The 22,846-nt window shown below is 42.0% G+C and overlaps 1 protein-coding gene and 1 long non-coding RNA gene across 3 annotated transcripts in view; both read left to right on the top strand.

Annotated features, from left to right (window-relative positions):
• The window catches only part of grid1b (glutamate receptor, ionotropic, delta 1b), a 977,470-nt gene that overhangs the window by 235,417 nt on the left and 719,207 nt on the right, over positions 1–22,846 (top strand). The window lies entirely within an intron of this gene.
• On the top strand, positions 3,206–15,372 carry LOC117530202. 2 transcript variants are annotated; one of them, XR_004566228.1, is made up of 4 exons: positions 3,206–3,251; positions 3,306–3,359; positions 3,441–3,467; positions 15,328–15,372. It is a non-coding gene; the product is annotated as an uncharacterized LOC117530202 (long non-coding RNA). The 2 variants fall into 2 exon arrangements; XR_004566227.1 differs by lacking the exons at positions 3,441–3,467; positions 15,328–15,372 and adding an exon at positions 14,980–15,104.

The raw sequence follows: 22,846 nt of genomic DNA, 5'->3' as shown, positions 1-22,846 counted from the left end.
GCTCCCGACATGGGGACGTAGGCCCCCGTCACAGGGACGCTCGCTAGCTCCAGTCATGCTCCCGTTACCGGGACACTAGCACCAGTCACCACAGCCTTTTTCAAATGGATACAGGCACAATGTCGCTGACAGACTTGTTCTGCCTCAATTTCAGTTAAAGCCTGACTGATTTCCAAAGTTCTATTAAATGGTGGATAAAAATTAAATTAGTTCAAAGTCGTATCCAGTAATAACATAGGTGACAACAGTTCTCACTGATCACACCTGATTACTTCAGCCCACTTTGGATTGAGCAGAAAGTAAATTCTCACAGCAAAACATCGCAGTCACATTAAAGAACAAGTGATGTCACTTATAAATGAATATCGTGACATAAGAGTGATAAATTAGTTTGACTGCAAAGATAAGAGAAATCTTTCAATCACTGCTGCTGATGCAAAAAAAAAAAAAAAAAAGTTTTATCCCCAGAGTAAAATGATAGAAAAGGCTCTTAAAAATGTAATAGCCATCAGTTTGTGGACCAGCCTTTCAACCAAACGTCACATTATGTCCATTAATCATTTTGTGCGGTTTGAGAGGTGTTGCTGATGGAAAGTCTCATCTTTATTTTGGGATTCAGGGTAAAGCATGTCCTACACGAGCACCCAGAGCACATACCACTTTTCCCCTCATCCTGGTGTGCACGATACAGCCCATTCAAATCTGTCCTGTTCAAGTGTGGGCTTTATGATGTCATAAAGCAAAGTTAGGTTTTTAATTATGATGAAAGGTGGAGATGAGATCAAAGGTAAACCTGTGAGAATGTCTGCACATGGGGCACACTCACACTCTGATTATTTCGGCCTTTGTGTTTGAAGAGTAAAAAATTGATTGTTGATCAGCGCTGGGTTCCGTCAGATTTAGTAGGAGTTACGTGGACATAAGTCGAACAATGCTGGTGTTCGTCATGGTCCCCGAAAAATTTTCAACACGCTTAAAATCTTTGATGTCCGTGCTAAAACGTCGACAACAGTTGAGCTCTTCTGCAGCTACGTCACCTCTACTAGTGCACGTCACTGCTCTGTCAGCCTTTGCTGGCCGACGTCGGAGACTTGACTGGACACACCACTTTCTCAGGATCACTTGGGTATGAAGGAATATGTAGAACCTGACTCGATGACAGCAAGTGATGCAATCGCAGAGTTTATCTAGTCTATATCATGTGACTTCTCAAACGCTAAGTCGATGATCAGCACCACCAGGCTACGCTACTGCTCCACGGAGTGCGCTACCACCAATGCACCCAACATACATCTGCAAAAGTTGAACTATGTCCAGTAGTAATTTAGTGGACTGTCGCCAAATGTCTTCGTCAACCTGCGTTGATGACTGTGAAATGTGGACGCCTGGAGCGAGCCTTCTTCGGTGTTTCAGAGATTTTTAAGAACCTGCTACGTCAGTTTTACTTTCAACTTACTTTGAAGACACACAAAGGAACGTTTTCAGAAGAAGTTGTGGTGAACAGTTTTTCCCACAATGCATCAGCTTTTCAGAGCCACACAGTGCAGGTTGAGAACTCGGAGCACAGCTAAATGTTCTGCAAACAGATGGAGTCCCGTTCGATGTCACATTTAGTCTCAGTAGGAGCGCTGAGGGATGGGAGGCTGAGTCAGGACAAAACCCGCTTTAGACCTGGGTCACTCGAGCAGAATAAGTGCTGTGTCGGGGTAATGGAGCCGGATGCTGGTTACTTACCTTTAAAAAACACCAGCATCATCATTCTGCTGCAGCAAAACGCCACGCTGCGAGGGCGTGCCAAAGTTTTTCTGCTTCCTCCTCTGAAAGCTTGAAGTTTTATTTTATTTTTATTTTTTTAAACTCAGTTGGAAAACAAAACAAAACACAAGATTCATTTGATTTAATTCATTGGTGGTGGAAAGCAGTTGATTGGTTTTACTGGAAGAGTTGAAATGATTGGTCAGTTACTCGATGTGTTAATTGATTAGGAACCTGACACGCTGCCATAGTTGGATCTTTGTTCTTTTTGTTTCACCTTCTGAGGAAACGATTTACGAGCGTCACAATGCTGATTTTCTGTCAGCGCACCTCTGCAAAAAAAGAACATGCACATGCACAACACACACACAGAAAGAACAACAACAAATCCTCTTACACAAGTTGCCGATGTGCACACACGGTGCCGGTCGTGCACGAGGAGGTTTTATGGGACTCTGGAGGGCTGTTTGATAGAAGCCATTATCTGATTCCTGCTGTAACCTGATACAACTGGATATTATACGATTGTGTGCGTTGGCCTCGGGCTCTGTTTGTCAGCGCCGGTGTGTATCTATATGTGCACGGTACTTTAGATGCTCTGCACTATGTCCTGGACTTTGTTTAAACTTACACACACTCAGGTTTTGTTTTTTGTTTTTTTGGGGGTTTTTTTGCACCAAAAGCAAGGTACAAAATCTCTACTGATGTTTCTAAATGACGGTTCAGAGTGGAATTAAAATAAACTGAGACCAACCAGAATTACTCACAACATCAGATGTGGATGTGCGACTCCAACATCATCAAGTTTATTAGATTTGAGAAACTGTTGGAAACAAGCCCATCTCACTGTGATAAGGAGTCATAGGTTTTATACAGGCCCAGAGGCATGCTGGTGCCGGAGTTTATTCCCGGCTTCTGTAACATAAAGTGGATGAGAGTCTGATCCCCCCTCCCCGTGCGGGACGCCAGTCCAACACAGGTTACATCCTCAGTTCTCATTTACAGCTGGTTGCCTGGAACAACACAGATGAAGGGTCTTGTCCAAGGGCATAGACAGGTAGCATGATTGGAATCAAACCCAGGTAGCTCAACTTCTTATCCCACTGAGCTACCTGCGCCACTGTGCTAAAAAAAAAGAAAAAAAAGAAAAAAAATCATTAAACTGATCTGGAATCCATGTCTAAGTCCTGATCAAGTTTAGCTGATTCTTCCACTTAACCAGATGCAGCATTTGATCAACGTTTGTGTAAAAAAAATCATTTTTAGTAATATTGTTTAGTGACAAGTCAGTCTAGGAGCATGTGCTGGTACCATGTGTTGCACCTCAACCACACTATGGTCCTGGATGTCAACCATCCAGGCAGAAAACTGGTCCATCCCCACCTCCCAAAAAAGTAACTATCTGCTGCAGCCAGGTGCAACGTGGGCGTGCCCTTGGCCAGGTGCATCATGGGCATGCCCTTGGCCAGGTGCAACGTGGGCGTGTCTTTGGCCAGGTGCAATGTGGGCGTGTCTTTGGCCAGGTGAAATGTGGGCATTCCCATGGCCAGGTGAAACGTGGGCGTGTCTTTGGCCAGGTGCAACGTGGGCGTGTCTTTGGCCAGGTGAAATGTGGGCATTCCCATGGCCAGGTGAAACGTGGGCATTTCCATAGCCAGGTGAAACGTGGGCGTGCCCATGGCCAGGTGCAATGTGGGCGTGTCTTTGGCCAGGTGCAACGTGGGCGTGTGTCTTTGGACTTCTGCAGCTGCTGGGGTCTTCAATGCTGAGACACCTGCGTGCTGGATCATGACCAGAGAAACACACCACATGACCAAAATATTGTAGTAGACACTCCCTCACACTGCAAGTGATCCTCTTATCGCATTGCAGAGGAGGAGTTAAACAACACACACTTTAATACAAAGCTTCATTATGATTACAGAATGTTCAGGTTTTGTACAGCATATGTATTATAACGTTTTATCTTTGACTGCACAAATGCACTCACATTGTCAAAAACTAAAACAAAATTAATTATCTGGCTGTAAATCTAGTTTTAAGTTCAAATCTGCGGATTAATTGATTTCGGCCCCGTCACCCGGTGCTCCTCAATCAGCTCTCTGTGACTCTAAAGCTTCGTTTTTTTTAATGTTTAAAGATGGACAATAAAGGTTTTCTTTGTGTTCCTTCACATTGTCAAGCCAATAATGAATTCTTATTGCTTTTTTCCAGCCAGGCAAAATGTTTGACTGCTCTTCAAAAATAAAATGGTCTCACTGCTTCTAGAAAAACAAACTCAAGAGGACGTGCTGTCGAGTAAACATTTGCAAAATGGCATTTTTATGTTCTCTTCCATTTTCCTCTCAAGCTGTTCTTTTCTCATTTAGAACTGACCTTTTTTTTATTATTTCTGGTGCACTTATTGTAAGTTACTGAGTGTGAAAAATGCAAAATAACAAAATGTCATGTCTGCAAGTGTAATGGTTTCTTTTAAGCCTCGCATAAGTGGGGAAAAAGGCAATCTTCAAATGGTTTCTGAATAAAACAAGGTCATTTACAGCAGCTTGGTTCCTTCTTACTGAACATTAGCCAGAACCAGACATGATCAAAATTCCTGCAAAAAGGCGATCAGGATCTCCCACGCTGCCTTGCAGTTGGCTTTGTAGCAGTTTGGCGAGCGCTTGTGATGTGTTCACAGCAGGAGAGGAGTTCACGTGGAGGACATATGGTTCCTCCTCACAGATGAGATTCAGCTGGCTCACCGGTGTCAGGGGAGTCTTCAGCACAGCTTGTCTGAACCTGGCTGCCGCCGAACCTCGCCCGGCCCTCACCCGATAAGGACAAAGAGCATTATCTACACTCTTCTTCTTCTTTTACCATCTGCTGCTTCTTCGGCTATCGGCTCTTCTTTTTCTGCTTTGCTTCTCTGACATCAGTGTATTTTATTTCTTTTTATTTTTTTTTACATTTGATCATCTAATGAAGGTAACCAGCCCCCCCAATCCACCCCACCCAAGATATGCTTTTAAGAGCCTTTAAACTGGTTGGCAATGGCTCTAAACCAGTTGTGAACTGGCTTATATGAACAAAATCAGACAAACTGCCTTCCAAAAACCAGTTGGGTAATGTGGCTTTTGGCCATTTTTGAGAAAAGTATTGTTAAGATTGGTTCTCTAAATTTGTGTGAAGTACATTTTCTTCTTACTCTTTCTGTCCTACGTGAAGCAGTTTAAGTATCTCAGGGTCATGTTCGCGATTTAGGGTAAGTAGGAGCATGAGATCAATAGATTGGGATGTTTTTGGATGCTGTACAGGACCATTGTGGTCAAGAAGAAGCAGAGCCAGAAGGCGACAGTCTCAACTTACCAGTTGATTTACATTCCTATCCTCACCTATGGTCATGAACTTTAGGTAATGGCCAAAAGAACAAGGTCACAGATAGAAAGGGGAGAAATGAGATTCCTCGGTTGGGTGTCTTGGCTCCTGGACAGGCTGAGAATGCGACTATTTTGGAAGGACTCAGAGTAGAGCCGCTGCTTTCTCATTGAAAGGAGCCACTTGATGTGGTTCCAGCATCTGATGAGGATGCTCTCTTGGTTGTCTCCCTAGGGAGGTTGTCCAGGCACATCCAACTGGGAGGAGGCCCCGAGGAAAACCCAGGATAGGTTGGAGGGATTATATTTCCTAGCTGGCTTTAGAACACCTCAGGATCCCCTGGGAAGAGTTACAGGACTTGGAAATAGATAGGGAAGTGTGGGATGACCCACTTGGTCTGCTACCACTGCGACCTGGATCCAGACAAGGGGCAGAAAATGAATGAATTAATATTTTTGACCTTTTTTTCCACACAAAACAATCAGTTCCTATAAAAAAAATTCAGATTTATCAATGCTAAATATTGCTGATAAGATTAATCAAAAGAAAGACCGTTAAATGCTGACAAATTACACCTTATTTGTTGTCTTTCTGACACCTGATTGTGTTTTTTTTCCTCTCTCTCTCTGTTTGAGGTGCGGCTCCATCCAGAAGTGGGAGTGGGAGTCTTCTTCTGCAAGCCTCCCATCCTGGACACTAGCATGAACTCCCAAAATTTCCTGTATATTTGTATTGTCAAGTGTGTCTGTAGCATGGCCCAAGCAGATGGTCACCCCTTTGAATCTGGTCTGCTTGAGGTTTCTTCCTCATATCATCAGAGGGAGTTTTTCCTTACCACTGTCACCTGTGTTCTTGCTCTCTGGGTTGGTAAGGTTGGACCTTACTTGTGTGAAGCGCCTTGAGGCAACTTTGCTGTGATTTGGTGCTATAAAAATGAAATAAATTGAATTGAATAACTGTTTTTAATGAACTTGAAGACTCGCGTAGTGCACATGTCCGCTGACGCCCAGTTATTTGCCATCTGTATCGAACTGACACTGGGGGCGCTGTTTCACTGAACTATAAATGACATGAAATCAAATGGAAGAATGAAAGAATCTTCCTCAAAATATAATGAAATTTTCTTTAAAAGGAGCTCTACTTATTTATGCACAGCATGTTTTATTCTGACTTGTGCGTGCTGTTCAGCTGCACAAATGTGATTTGCTGTAACAAGCTCAACATCGTGTTTTGGCGTCGAGTCTATAAATAGGCTGCTGACAGAAAATAAGCGTTGCCTTGTTAATGCGACAGGCGGCGTTGTTATTTTGGGCTTGAAGAAATGAGACTTTGATATTCTGTGATGCTTCAGCAGATCACTTTTTTTCTGTCTGCTGAAAGTGAGTTTGTGGTATAAAAACTGCTAGTGACTCAGAGGTAAACGCTCGAAATGGGCCAATCCGCAATCAAGTGGATTAAGTTCCGTTACGGGCACTCGTGTTAAAGGGTACCTAAGTTGTGTCACAGAGGTTAAAAAATAATGTATATCCTATTTAGAAAATGTGTTACTTGTCATATAAACAAATGTATATGCCGGTGGACTCTGATGCATTTTGTAAGGTCACTGTAAAACAGAATGAATGTGGTATGTTTTTTGGAGTGTATTGGATTTGTCATTTTTGAAAACAAAATTTCAAGTCTTCAAAGTACATTATTTGCAAATTCTCCACCAGGATTAAATAAATGGAAAAGATATTGATGTGCCGAAGAAGAGTTTATATATACATATATATACACACTGTTAAACTGAACACTCCATTTTAATAAAATAATTAAGTTAATGTAACTTAAACTTTGAAAAAAGTTATAGTCACTCATTTCCATTAATTAAACTAACTCAAAAATGAATTGTTGTCATAACAACTCAGTTCCTTTAAGTGAATTTAAAGTTTTGGGGCATGTACGAGGTCTATTAGATAAGAAACCGACACTTTTATTTATTTTTTTTTTAACTATATGGATTTGAATGACGTGCGATTACACCAATCATGCTTGAACCCTCGTACGCATGCGTGAGTTTTTTCACGCATGTCAGTGACATCATTTCCCTGTGGGCAGGCCTTGAGTGAGATGTGGTTCAGCCCTTTCAGCTAAATTCCTTTGTTTCACACGCTGCTCGAGACGGCGCGCGTTGCTTTATCAAAATTTTTTCTGGACCTGTGAGGAATATCCGAGTCGACACTATTCGAGAAATTTAGCTGGTTTTCGGTGAAAAGTTTAATGGCTGATGAGAGATTATGGGGTGTTTCTGTCGCTGTAAGGACTTCCCACGGAGCGCGACGTCACGCAGCGCTTCCAGGCGCCGTCGTCGGCCTGTTTCGACCTGAAAACATCCTAATTTAAGGCTTAATTCACCCAGGACGTCGTGAGAGAACAGAGAAGATTCAGAAGAGGCCGGCATGAGGACTTTATGCAGACATTCCACTGTTTAAGGACATTTTGTATTGAAAGACATGTGCGCAAATTCGCCGAGTCGTTTCCGTGACGACTCGGCGAATCTGTGTGCGCCGCGACAGGAAAAACACCTCCGTGTTGAAAACCATTTGTAAAATTCAGGCGGCTTTTGATGGCTTTCAACAAGTGAGTAACTGAGAAATTGTTTAACAGCTTGGGCATGTTTCAACTTGCCCGTTAAGGTTTCCAACGGAGGTGTTTTTCCTGTCGCGACCCCCCGCAGTCGGGTCCGGCCCGACATGCGACTCTGCCCGCACGTTCTTTCATTACAAAATGTCCGTTAACAATGGAATGTCCGAATAAACTCCTCATGCCGACTTCTTCTGAAAGTTCTCTGTTGTCTGATGACTTACTGGGTCAACAGAGCCTGAAATGTGGAAGTTTTCAACTTGAAACGGCGAGACGATGCCGCCTCGAAGCGCAGATCGCCGTCAGGTGCCGTGGGCTGTCCTTAAAGCGACACTACCAGACCAAAATCTCTCATCAGCTGTTAAAATTTTTACCGAAAACCAGCTGAATTTATTGAATGGTGTCCACTCAGTTGTGCCTTACAGTTTTTGAAAAAATTTTTATCAAACAAAGCAGCAGTCTCTGAGCCATTCCTAAACAATGAAAAAACGACGAGAGGGTGGGCCACTCCTCACGCAAAGACTGCCCACAGGTGAATGACGTAACCGACAGGCGTGAAAAAACTCTCGCATGCCCACGAGGGTTCAAGCATGTCTGATGTAATCACACGTGATTCAAATCCATATGGTTTTTGAAAAAAATAATAACGTCGGATACTTTTCTAACAGACCTCGTAAGTGTTGGTGATGTATTTCCAGTGCATTCCATTCACTCATTTTAATTGAGTTCATGTAACAGAGGCCAGCAGGTGTCGCTGTGTATATGTAGTTAGTAAACCTCACTCACAACAGCTCAAAAGAATCCTCTGGTCACAAGCCCAGAGCCCTGGGGTTTAGCCTTCTGGTTAAGAGTCCAACTTCCATGCTGGAGATCGTGAGTTCACGTCCCGAGGGGAGTGAATGGGCGGAGTCATAACAACACAACGCAGAGTCAAAAAAAAAAAAGCATAAAAAAAAATCTACTCCAAAATGTAATGCAAATTTTTAGGCAGAAATTTAGTTGTCACTTTATTGAAAAACATAAACTAGATTTACATAAGTTTAATTAACTATAAATTAAGTTACTAAAAGTTTAACAATTAAATTTTTGCAATTCTATTTAAGTTGGCAAACTCAAATGGCTTAAGGCAGTCTGTTTCCTCAAATGGTTTGAGTTCAACTAACTCAGAGTTTTACACTGTGTGTATGTATGTATGTATGTATGTATGTATGTATGTATGTGTGTATATATATATATATATATATATATATATATATATATATATATATATAGTCCTGCCTTTCTGCTTAAAGTTTTTTGACATACAAATTTACCCACCAAACAGGCATTTTTCTAGCCATAACTTTTAACAAATCAAATAGCCCCAAAAAACTATTAGTGAAATAAACAAAATAAATTATAGTCACAATTTCATGATTAATACCCATATTTCACTATGTAGCCTTTAATGTTAGTGTCCATATAAGTATTTTGATGATCTGTGCCAGCAGCTTATATGATCACAGGAATTTGTCCATTATTTAGTAAACATGATGATGAATTGATCTGACTAATATTAAAGTTTGGTGGGTTTTTTTTGTCTGGATGTAGATCCAGAATCACTTTTGAAACTGTTTGACAGCTCAATATGAGGTTTTTTTTCTACATTTCAACCATCTTGTGATGAACAGCTCTCCATGAATTGTCATTCATGGAGAATCGAGTAGTGTTTTTTTTTTTTTTCTTGCATCCTCCATCAACCTTTTGGTTCCACCGTCACTTTGTTGCTGCCCAGTTTGTTCTCTTGCTCTGAATGTTTCCTAAAATCTGACACAGTGAAAGAACGTCAGAGTCTAATTAAATCTAATCCTTCCCCTCAGAGATGGTCGAGGTCTATTCTAAAAGGAAACAGTATTATCCCGGGATAATCGCATTCACGCCGGGCCTGCTGGGAGTGTGCACAGGGTTGTCAGTCAAAGCTGTGCTTCTATTCATCTTTAATAATGCCGCTTTCAACACTTCTACACCTCTGCTTGTTCCCAAAGCGATCATTCCTTCAGCCTTTATTGGCGCTTTTTGGTGGATTTATGCACTGAAAGGAAAAATCCATCCCGAGTCACTTAACGGAACACGTGCTGCTGATGTTTTTAGTGGATTTATTCCTGGTTCGGTTCTCATGGAGTCACTGATTGGAATCTTTACACTTCACGTCTCCTCCTGTAATGAACAAGCTGGGGATCATTTTATTCTTTCATAAACATTAAAGTGGTGACACTGTGTGAGAGATTTATTAGTGTCAGAATTTCTACATTTCCTGATAGAACATTTTAAAATTATTTATATTTTTTTCATCACATGATCTCAGTCTGATGCTGCAGAACAACCCTCTCTGCATAAACAGCTGCATGAAAGGTTTTGGGTATAATTTGTCTCATGCAGGTTTAGTTTTAAACTTTTGCTCTTTCTGACACGACTCCAAATGGAAAAGGAGAATAAATTAAGGCTTGCAACCCGGGAGGCCAGCGGCACTAACCACATGCGTCACCACGGTGTGGATACTTACCACACTTTATTAAGATATTCCTGCACACCAGGAGCAACTTGAGATTTAAGGAACTTGCTCAGAAGCACCTTAGTGAGTTTCCTGACAGCGACACTAACTTGAGAATTTTCTGGTCATGAGGTTGCATCTCTGTCACCGTCACCTCCCCAAAGTGTGTCACTGCTAAATCATAGAATGAGGAACATGTAGTTCATTCATTCCTTCACTTGCTGTCACTTATCCAGGTCCAGGTCACAGAGGCAGATGACTGAGCAGCTCATCCCGAGGTGTTCCCAAGCCAGCCGGGTAATATAATCCCACCAGTGTGTCCTGGGTCTTCCTTTGGCCCTCCTCTCATAGTACAGCAGATAACTGTAAGAATCGTTCAAATCCGGTTACAAGCACCAAAATTTGACTGTGTATACCTTTTGGTACATATTGTAGAAAAATGATGTTAGCCATTTGAATTTTCAATAGGGGGCCAAGTAGGGGTCAATTGAAGAACTGCATAGAGGTAAAAAAAAAAAAATGTTCCAGTCATATTGAAAGCTATACCACATTATGTGTCTGATCACAAAGATTCCAAAAAGGTATAGTTTGGACTATCTATAACTGAATTTTCTGGAGTTATGGGGTAAAAACAGCAAGAATGGTGACAAAGGTCAGTTTCAGTTTGTACAGGGGTCAAAAGTTAAAGTTGCTCCACTTTTGGTAAAACATGGTGCAAATTATTGGTTGAACTAATAGGATTAACAAATGGAATAGTTCTGACTGTGTTGAATGTTTGGTCTCCAAAGTAAAGGTCAAACAATGTTGACGTCCATTGGATTCTATGACATGCGACATATGTTACCCCGTAACATGATAACTAAGCATGACAGATGGTGCAAACTGTTGTGTGGGCCGCTGAAGAGGAGGTACTGCTGGCCCACCACCACCAGAGGGCGCCCTGTCTGGAGTGCGGGCTCCAGGCACCAGAGGGCGCTGCCGCCTCACAGGAGCAGCCAGGGTGACAGCTGTCACCCATCACCTGAGACGAGACAGCTGATATCCATCAACAGGGAGGTATATCAGCAGGACGGCATCTCTACCTCATTGCCGAGATATCGCTCTACCAAGGAGGTAACGAACTCAGCCAGTTACTCTATTCTAAGAGTTAATACTTTTTGCTTGTGCTTAAGGTCAGCTGAAGACAGTGTTGGACGTGACTAGATAAGTACTTACCTTCCAATCCTTCAGTGTTGTTTTGAGAAGAGGTAGAGGTGGTGTTTCCACCCTGTGTGTTGCTGGGTGCAGCCGCACCCACACCTGACTGTTTCTGTTCCTTGCCAGCAGTACCGGATCCGACGAGCGGAGGCAGTGGCCACCTGGGGTTCGGGACTTGGCGGCTTCAGTATCCCCGGGGTTCGGTGGCAGAGGAAATCGGGTGGTTCCGGTTCGACTCGGACAGACGTCTCCTATCGTCGAGCCTGCCCACACGACACCTTTGGAATTCGGTTACTGCTGTATTTGTAATCTGTTGTGTTTGTTGTGTGAGTTCACAACAGTAAAACTTTGTGATTTGACTTTCTCCATTGTCCGTTCATTTGCGCCCCCTGTTGTGGGTCCGTGTTCCTACACTTTCCCAACAGCAAACTATTACTTTTTAAAATCCTACTAACTCAACCAATAATTTGCATCATGTTTTACCATAATTGGAGCAACTTTAACTTTTGACCCCTGTACAAACTGAAAGTGACCTTTGTCACCATTCTTGCTGTTTTTACCCCATAACTCCAGAACATTCAGTCACAGATAGTCCAAACTATACCTTTTTGAAATCTTTGTGATCAGACACATAATGTGGTATAGCTTTCAATATGATTGGAACATTTTTTTTTACCCCTAGTTGGCCCCCTATTGAAAATTCAAATGGCTAACGTTATTTTCCTAAATGTTGTACCAAAAAGTACACAGTCAAATTTTGATGCTTGTAACAGGATTTGAAGGATTCCTCTGCAAATATTCTGTTATCTGCTGCACTGTCAGTTGGACGTGCCTGGAAGGCCGCTCTAGGGAGACAACCGGAGGGCATCCTCACGTCGTGGCTGAACCACCTCAGCTGCTCCTTTCGATGCAGAGAAGCTCTACTTGGAGTCCCTCCAGGATAGTCGAGCTTCTCACCCAGTCCAGGAGAGTTAGATACCCAGATACCCAATGAAGGAATCTCATTTCCATCACTTGTATCCATGACCTTATTCTTTTAGTCATTACCCAAAGTTCATGACCATAGGTAAGGATGGGAGCATAAATCAATGAGTGAACTGAAAGTCTCGGCTTAAGGCTCAGCTCCTTCTTCACCACGAGAGTCCGGTACGACGGCCGCTGCCCTAATCTGTCTGTCGATCCCGTGCTCCAACTTATCCCCACTCATGAACAAGACCAGAGGATGGAGGACCACGGTCTGCTATTCTGAGGTGCTGATTGTCATTCCAGTCCCGTCCTACTCGGCCTCAAACCTGTGTGACCGAGTGTGAAACATTTAGTTACATTTTAAGATACATACAAACCGAACACCTTTAAGGAGTCGCACCATGTTGTTATTTTTATTTTTGAGCTGTCAGTAATTTTCCTTTTTCAAACGTTGGACATCCACTCGGAGAGCAAAGCTGCATTATGTTTATTCAGCTGCTGAGCAGAAAACTTGAGTGCACTCATGCAGAAACCAAAACGTTTAATGTGAAACAGTCGTCTCAGGAGCCTGTTTTTCATTTTTTTTCTTCTCCTGCCTTTTTAAAAATCTGATTATTTTTGAACTTCTCAGTTTTGGACTCCTGAGCTTTCCACCCACAGCTCATCAAATTAGTCTTTTGTTCTTGTGGACAGCCTGTTTCCTCCACTCTGCCCTCACTCTGCTTATCATCATCTCCTCCTCCTCTTCCTCCTCCTTCTCCTCACTATCTCTGCTCCTCAGTATTCTCTTTATGACTCAGCTGCTTCTCTTTATGAGAGTCGCTCTGTCTGTCTGTTGCACTCTCCTTAATTATTCTTAATTTTCTCGTATATGTAATTAATTTCTCTGGTATTGATCCTCGATGAAAATGTCCATTCTGACTTGAATGTGAACGGATTTGCACAATTTCAGAACTTCTTTTTTCCCCCTGATTTGTCTTTCATTGCTGTTCATCATCGTGCTTATCTTCCTGTGTGCCCTTCACAATAAAAGCCTTTTGTGGCTTCATTCATCAGACTTTCACACTGAAAGTATTAAAGTTACAATTTAGCCACACCCACACACACAGATTGCAGTGTATTTTGAACAAACATTACTGGAAACACACCCTCCCTGATAGATTAAATTTTTTTAATGTGTGACAAAGTAGAGCTGAATGATTTCACAAAAATCCATGCTGCAGTATTTTAAGTTTTCTTAACGTCATGTTTTTCACCTCCTATCTCCCTTTTTTGTTCTATTTCATCTCTTATCTTCATGCCTTTTCTTTTCACCTTACTTTCATTTCTTTTTATTTTAGAACCATTTCCATCTTTTCCTTTCTCTTTTTGATTTCTTCTTTCTTCATGTTCTTTTCTACTTTCATGTTCTCTGGCAGCTTTTTTTCTTATTTTCTTTTTTGACCTTCTTTCAGCCCTGTATTTCCTTTCCTCCTTATTTCCTCTTTTCTCATGTCCTTTTGTCCGCTCTCATCCTCTAACCTCCTTTCTTATTTCCTCCTCCTCTTCCTCATTAGTGGGATTTGTAACATGTTCCGACATAGGAGGCGTCACAGAACAAATTAAGCTCTTTGGCAGTGCTATTTTTTAAAAAAATCTGTCCTCACTTTGACATAATGTCCAGTATAATCTGTCTCCAGCCGTCCGTGACTGCACCCATAATCCTTTTTGTTACGAGACTGTAATTAGGAGTTCACGCTGAGCAGCTTGGCAGCACTGTTGAGGCTTCAGGAGTTCCAGTGAGAGCATCTGTGATGGAGAAAAGCTCGGGTTAGGATGAGGATGATAATGTTGATCAGTCCTCAGAGTGGGATGTCATACACTTTGTTTGTTGTTGCCACAGTGAAGGTGATACATATGGTGATGACTCGATTTGTGTTCAAGATCCCCTGGAACAAGGAAGTCAGAACTCAAGATATCTTCAGTTTAGACCTCAGTTTTGTTTGATGGACAAAGAGGGTTAAAATATATAACATAATAAGGCGGCCTGTGGAATTGAAGAGCGAGAAAGGTGCAAAAGTTAGGTTGTTTATTGGTCAACAATAGCAAATGAAAGATTTGAGTATTTGATTGGCAGACACGTTGAGACATCTGTAACACCACAGAACCATCCCGGGTGCTGAATGGCAACCACCAAGGCAGACAAGTAGTCCATCTTCACTTCTCCAAAGTAACTATCTTTCTGTGCAGCTAGGTGAAACACAGGCATGTCCTTGTGAAATGTGGGTGTCCCATTGGCCAGGTGAAATGTGGGCATGTCTTTGGCCAGGTGAAATGTGGGCACGTCCTCAGCCAGGTGAAATGTGGGCGCGTCCTCGGCCAGGTGAAACGTGGGCGCGTCCTCGGCCAGGTGAAACGTGGGCGCGTCCTCGGCCAGGGGAAACGTGGGCGCGTCCTCGGCCAGGGGAAACGTGGGCGCGTCCTCGGCCAGGGGAAACGTGGATGTGTTCTTTGCCAGGGGAAACGTGGGCGTGTTCTTTTCCAAGGGAAATGTGGGTTGTGTCGTTGGCCAGGTTTAACGTGGGCGTGTCTTGGCCAGGTTTAACGTGGGCGTGTTCTTTGCCAGGTGAAATGTGCGTTGTCATTGGCCAGGTGAAACGTGGGCGTGTCTTGGCCAGGTGAAATGTGGGCGTGTCATTGGCCAGGTGAAACATGGGAGTGTTCCTTGCCAGGTGAAACATGGGCGTGTTCTTGGCCAGGTGAAATGTGGGCGCGTCCTCGGCCAGGTGAAACGTGGGCTTGTCCTCGCCCAGGGGAAACGTGGGCTCGTCCTTTCCCAGGGGAAACGTGGGCGTGTTCTTTGCCAGGGGAAATGTGGGTGTGTCATTGACCAGGGGAAATGTGGGCGTGTCGTTGGCCAGGTGAAACGTGGGCGTGTCGTTGGCCAGGTGAAACGTGGGCGTGTCTTTGGGCTTTTCCAGTCATTGAGGTCCTCAACACTGAGGAACCTGCACGCTGAATCATGACCAGAGGAACACACCACATGGACAAAATGTGGTAGCTGGCACTCCCTGCTCATCTAAGTCTAAGTAACAGTTTGTTTTACGCAAACATCATCATCATTTGGGCAGCGATGTAAAAAGCACTGTGAGCTGACCGCTTAAAACATATTGCTCTGAAAGCGACTGAGATCAGAACTTATTTTTGAACACCAAACCTTTCATAAATAATCAAGCTGATATTGTCAGAAGAATCACAGAGAAAATAATCCGATCAGTAACAGAGGAAATCAACAGATGCAGCTTCTGTTGTACTACAGCGAACTGTGGAATTAAAACTTTTGACGTGGACATCATATATTCCGCTTCCTGCTTAAACTTTCTGAATGCACTGCTTCGCTTTTTATTTGAATGCGTAAAATCATTTTTACACAAATGATGGAATTCTAATTTATTCTGCAGATAGACTTAATCCATGTTTATTCAGCAGGAATGAGTTTTGGACAAAGCCTTTGAAAGCTGCTGTAGTTATTATCGGATTGAATTCCAGAGTCATGAGACCGCTGTCATATCTGCAAATCCACAGCTGACACGGCGTCCACAAGAGGCACGATTGACATGCTTCATACAGTTTTTAAGTCTCATCCGTGTAAAATCATTTTCTGGCCAAATGGGAAGAAGTACAAACACCTGTCGTCAGTGTGCACGTGTTGCTTCAGAGACCAGCAGCATGGAGAGTCGAATGTGAGCCAGAGGACTCTTGGAACCCGTCTACACTGGATCAAACCGATCCACATCAGCTCCACTGTTCTGCCAGTGATGCTCCGTATAGTGGCCTGAGAAGGTTGTGGTTTTGTGGCTCATGTTCCCATTTGTTAATTGGGATTAAGAAAGATGGATGAACACAAAATAAATGACTGCCAGATGAAATGGAAATTACACCAATTTTTTTCACCATTTTTTTCACCTTCATAGTTACTTTACGAATTGCTTCTTTCTACAGCACCACCAAATGTTTTGGCATTGAAGTGCAGTCTTTGTTTGTGGCTGCTGTTAAAGAACTCATAACCACAGATGTCCAGACACATGAACAAACTGTCAGTTCAATTCCATTCACTTATATAGTATCATATCATAGCAGGTTACCTAAAAGCACAATAAACCAAAAAGATCAAGACCTTACCCACCCTGTTAACAAGCACACTGGCGACAGTGGCTAGGAAAAAGTCCCTCAGTGGTTTTTGATTTCAGGAAGACACCTCAAGCAGACCTGACTCAATGGGTGACTATCTGCTATGACTAATACGACAAAACAGAAACTACAAAACATATTTGACCAAACATGCAATAACAGAAACTGTTCCATAGAAGCAACTATATACACAAGTCCTTTGAAATGGCAGAATGACTGACAATGAGGTGCAGATCAGAAACCCAGAGGAACGACCTACGCAAGTCAGCGCAGCTATGAAGACACTGAACCCAGAAATCTGTTAATAACCTCATGTAAACTTGTCAATCAGAATAAAATGACAACAATGCTTTAATAATCTGTAGGAACGTATTCACACATGTGAATGCTCGGTCACATTATTACTTTTCTGTGCACGCTCATCAGATGCAAAGGTACGTAAGATTGGTGACATGCTTTTCAGATGATTAACCACCTGGAAAGTTCTCAGAGATTTTCCCATTCAAGGACGAAGTAGGAGATGCTGTTCTTGAGATTTTAAATTGAAGTTTTCTGACCTCTGATGGCCAGAAACAAGATGATGAGGACTTTTTGCTTAATGTGCAAGAGCCAGCAATTGCCAACTCTTGTCCAAACGTATTGATGTGAGGTGGAATTAAAGGTATTAATAATATAAGTATTATGTTATCATTCAAATGTAATACTAATATTTTTATTTATATAGAACTTTAACTACAACAAAGTGCTTCACAGAAACAGAAAAAAACACATCACCTGATAAATAAAAAATAAACAAATAAATAATAATAATAATAAATAAAAATTTCTAACAAATTACATAAACACAATTAATACTAACCAATACACATTTCCCACCATAGTTGCATCATTTGTTATGTTTGCTAAATAATTATACGCTTATTCATACCACACTTTAACAAAAGATTTGCACTCATTCCAACTCAAACTGGGGTGAAGTTGGATCAAAATGCATGGAACTTGTTGTATCCATACAGCAAAAACATAATTTTGACTAATGAAACAATGCTGCTTCTTCTAACTCCAGGAAACTTGTTTAGAACAAGGCTTTTCATGAGAACAGCATGACACATTTAGCCCATATTCTATCCAAAACACGTTAGTCTTCCACGTTCAAGTTGATGGTGATGGTGATGATCTTTCCTTGTCACAGATGCCGTAACTTCATGTGGCATTTCTTTCCATCAGTAGATGAAACTGGATCTCCTGCATGTAGCCTTCACAGAAGAACTTGCATGCTTTCTTGGTGTTAATGTTTTGCACTGCAGGGTGTTTCACCCGAGTGATGACCAGAAGACTTATCACTCTGATGTATTGAGCAGTACGTACTGTAATACAAACACAGTGAATGCTTGAGTCTTGTAATATGCTCTTTTTCACGGATGTGGCGTTCAGTTACCTCAGTGTTGAGGATCCCTGCAACTGGAGAAGGTCAAGGACACATCCACGTTTCACCTGGTTGCAGCAGAATGATGGTTACTTTGGAGAGGTGAGGACCCAAGGTGGTTCTGCTGTGTGGTAGATGTGGTGATGCGTGTCACCAAGACATGCTCCCAGACTGGAACCCCAAGAGAGGTTCCACCTCTCACCCAGTCTGTTCTGCCATTGGGGTCTGAGCTCCAGCAGCCCTGTTTACGATAAACTCCTGAAGCCGAACAGATGGATCACCTCTGAATTATATTTTTAACAGATTTTATCAGCTCGCATTCAAACCGGACATGGTGCAGTTATTAGCCCCTCTGACACAACAGACACTATGAGAGAAGCATTGTTTTCATATTGATGATACTATGAAAAATGAGACTAAATGATGAATTATTTTCCGTTGTGTTGTCACTTTAATGATCACAGCGACTATATGCAGCAAAGTCACAGCCAAACAATTTATAATTCCTTATTTCCCCAAGGTGGGTCACACAAAGATTAAAATGGATCCTGAAACAATTCACGGAAACAAATCAATATCAAAGTTAACGGCTAGGTTATTGTTTCCCCGAAGCGTCCCACCTTAGTGCAGAGTAAATTATGTTCAGAAAGTCAACAGCTGAAAACAGATCAAATAATGAGTTTTAAGCCAAGATATCATTTTTTAAAAATGCAGCGTCCTCCAGAGATAGTGACTCTAAACTTTATGGTTTTAAGATATTATACTCAGTGGTAAGAAAATATGACGGGGAGAAAAGTAGTGAGACATTAAACACAAAACGGGAAGGAGAAAATGAGATTTGACTTTGCGAAGACACCTCAATCCAGCAGCAGATGAAATAAAGTTCCACAGCTAATTCTTCCCAGATGGCAGGTAACCGGTCGTTGACTTGGTTATTTTCTGTTCCAGAAGTCATGAAGTGGCAAAAAGAAAGGGGGGAAAAATAGTGGTCTGTGAATTCTGGCATCTAGTCACCGTCTGTCAGATGATTGATGGGAACCAGAGCAGCTCCCTGGTGTCCTTTAGAGGACATGTTAAAGTACATTTTCAGCAGAGACAGCAGAAAACTTCTAACATTGAGGTGGATTTCCTCTGAATCCATTCTGGACCAAAACTGCTCCTCCTTACATCACCACCGCATTGCACCTGTGGACGCGGGTTTCAGGTGAATCTTTAGATTTGGATTACTACATGGAACATTGCATACTTTTGTTGTTTATCCCTTGTTTGATTTGGTTCCAGGTGTGTTTGGAGGATCCGTGGGTCCCACTGGAATGACTGTGTAAAATGCATGGTTAGCTAGTGAGACTTGGATGAGGAGGATCACCGTGAGGGAACATCAGCTATGACATTTTGTCCATATGGTGTGTTTACTATGCATGATCCAGCACGAAGGTGCCTCAGGGTTGAGGACCCAGCAGCTGGACAAGGACATGCCCACATTTGACCTGGCTGCAGCAGATAAATGCTTACCTTCCAGAAATGAGGTTGGACAGGTTGTGTGCCTGGGTGGTTGCCATTCAGAACCAAGGACAGTTCCACAGTGTGGTGGATACAGCAATGAGTGTCTTCAGATCTGACTTTGGTACCACATAAGTGTAAAGATTCTTTTACAAGAGCCTGTATCTGTTCACCTGCATAACACACACATTTACTTTAAATTGGAATTTAAATTAGAAATCTGTGTTTAACTGGTTGTAAACTGTTATATACATAGAATTAACTGGTTAAAAAGTTAAATAAGTATAACTACTTTAAATTGGGGGCATTTGAAATACATTTGGTGCATTAAACTGTTTCAACTTGTTAATTCTTAAGATTAATTGAATTGGGCTCTGTGTCTACATTTTACATAAAAAGAAATACCCAACTCCAGTGTGTCCAACCAACACTACTTGCAGCTTCTCGTGGTGTTTTACACTTTGAGATTTTGTGAGTTGTTTATTTTAGTGAGATGAAAGAAGGACTTTAATGTCACAGACCTGAACAGTCAACGTGAGTTAAATAACACAAACGACAGCTGCTAATGCTATGTTCAATACATATCGCCCTTTCCAAGGAAGGCAGAAACGGAAACAATGAGCTATTGAACACAGGTGTGCTCCCATAATGCACTGTTAAAAGAAATAGAAATAAAATCCCAGTCAACAGTATTTGTGCAAAAATTTATTCTGTGTATTCAACACTGGGCAGGTTTACTGCTAAAAGACAGAATTTCAAAGGCTTTTCAGTCAGCTCTGCGAATAAAAACTCTGGTTCATGTATTTTCTTTAAAAGTCATATTAAAATATTTGTTTTGCTTTAATTGTCAAAGATGACATACATAATTGTATTTTTAAAAATTCACCTATCAAATTACATAAACTCTATTGAATTGTGTTAGAACAGTTTTTAAGCATATTATTATTATTATTATTATTATATTAGAATCACTGGACACTTGAAAAATTATGTGCACCCTGATTACGATGATGAAGTGGTGCAGAAGGCGAGCAGGGCAGCACTCAGGTGAGGTGAACACTGTGCAGATAAAAAGTCTTCTCCTCTTTTTATCGGAGTTTAGGAAGCATACGGATTAGTCCACCGATGTGTGACGACGGCGCTCGCTCTCGTAAAGTTTCCTGCTCTGTTATCAGAGGAGCTCCGCCTCACTGGCAGCCAATCAGCTCCCAGCAGCACAACTAATGGCCTCAATAATCAATTTGCAGCCTTTTTCTAATTTTAAATCCAATTAACTTGTTGGAAGAGAGGAGGTGTGTGTGTGTGTGGGTGGGGGGGGGGGTGGCGGTGTTTGGTCCCACTGGATTGACAGAACAAAGAACAAGTTGCATTGATGGGGCAATTTGTGTTTGTTCTTTGACGTTCTTCAGCCCCGTACACAGTTTTGGAGTTGTGAGGGCTGACCAGACTGTCCTCACTAAGACACTGTCACTTTACGTTGAAATGCATTGATTCCCTGGAGATTGATCCTAACCTCTAACACATAAACTAAAAAAATGACTCATTGGATGCACTCAATTCAATTATGTGCAGGATTTCCATGTAATAAATATATGCAGCCCCAACTTGAATAAAACACATCCATGCAAGATAATGTGACTTAATTTAGTTGGGACTTGGAATTCAATCCAGTGAGTCACTTTATTTCAGTGTGTCACTCAAACAAATGACTCATTGGATTCACTCAGTTCAATTATGTGTAGGATTTCAATCTAATAAATATATGTAGCACCAACTCGAATAAAACATATCCATGCAAGATAATGTGCCTTAATTTAGTTGGGACTACATATTACGCGGAATTCAATTCAATGAGTCAGTTGTTTGAGTGTGTCACTCAAAGCGACAGAAGCGCCTTGGGGCAACTGTTTGTTGTGATTTGGCGCTATATAAATAAAATTGAATTGAATTGAATTATGTGCAGGATTTCCATCTAATAAATATATGTAGTCCCAACTAAATTAAATTATCTTGCATGGATGCACTTTATTTGAGTTGGGGCTACATACATTTATTAGATGGAAATCCTGCTCATAATTGAATTGAGTTCATCCAATGAGTCAGTTTTTTTTGTGTACCTAACCCCCAACTTTAACCCAGTCAGCCCCTCTGTGGATGCAAAAAAACAAACAACAAAAAAATCTTTTGAAAGTTTTGAAAGTCTCAGTTGACCATTAAAATTTGGGAGGCACTAGAAAAACTTGAGGTGGACTCAGGAACACGTGGCTCAGGAGGAGTTTTCCAAGCAACAGAAGAGGGTGAGCACAGTTCTACTCCAGTCACTATCAAACCTCATAGGGTGAAAATGTCAAAGGAAACTGCCTGCAATATAAACCAGAATTCACTTTTATGCACTTCATCTCTCTCTCTCTCTCTCTCTGTCTCTGTCTGTCTCGATAAGGTCACTTTGGGAGTCAGTGGGCAAGGATAATCTGACAATGAGGCAAACAGCCAGTAAATAACGAGCCTCAGAAACTAACTGCTGTCGTTGTTTGTGTGTTGTGTTATCAGCGGTTTGCCGGCTCCATCCCGACAGGCCGTCGCTCCTCTGATTTGTTTTTCTGTCCAGCACGCACACGGGTTTCTCCTTCTGTATCTGTGAGGGCATTCTGCGACTAGTATTCATTACATTCATCATCATAATGAACATCTCCATCAGGATAAGAATGACCAACCAGCAGGGGGCAGTGAGGATTCTGAACTTGATCCTCAGTGATGTCATAAAACATAAATGTTTCACAAAGGGGTTTTAAAACATTAAAGCATAACTAGATCGTCACCAAAATGTATTAAATGTTCTCTGACTCCTTGTGCAGCAGGTAGCTCAGTGGATAAGTAGTTGACCTGCCAATATGTAGATGTGGGTTTGAATCCCACTCACTCTACATGTCTGTGTCCTTGGACACTTAATCTACATCATCTCAGTCCACCCAGCTGTAAGCATATACCGGCTTCAGCTGGGGAAGTAACTTGCGTTGGACTTGTGTCACGTCCCAGGGGAAGTTCTCGGTGTGATAGAATCCGGAGATAAGCACCAGCACCAAAGGACCCAAGATCCTATACATGACTTACTTTAGCATCTGTAAACTGAAAGACAGATCCACTGACACCCTCTGTTGGCCGGCAGAGGTAACTGCTGCAAAAGAGGTGCCCAGATTTCCATCAGTGATTGTCACTGTGTTCCATTTGGACTGAAACCATTAAATCCTAAATCTAAAGTTTGCAGCCACAAATATCCAGGTTGTTTTCAGGTACAGTCATAGTGCAGACAGTTCCACGTCCAA

The sequence above is a fragment of the Thalassophryne amazonica genome, chromosome 18 (assembly GCF_902500255.1).
Source record: "Thalassophryne amazonica chromosome 18, fThaAma1.1, whole genome shotgun sequence".
NCBI classification, from domain to species: Eukaryota; Metazoa; Chordata; class Actinopteri; order Batrachoidiformes; family Batrachoididae; genus Thalassophryne; species Thalassophryne amazonica.
The sequence above is the reverse complement of the archived record's forward strand: the minus strand, read 5'-3'. Positions and strand labels throughout refer to the sequence as shown.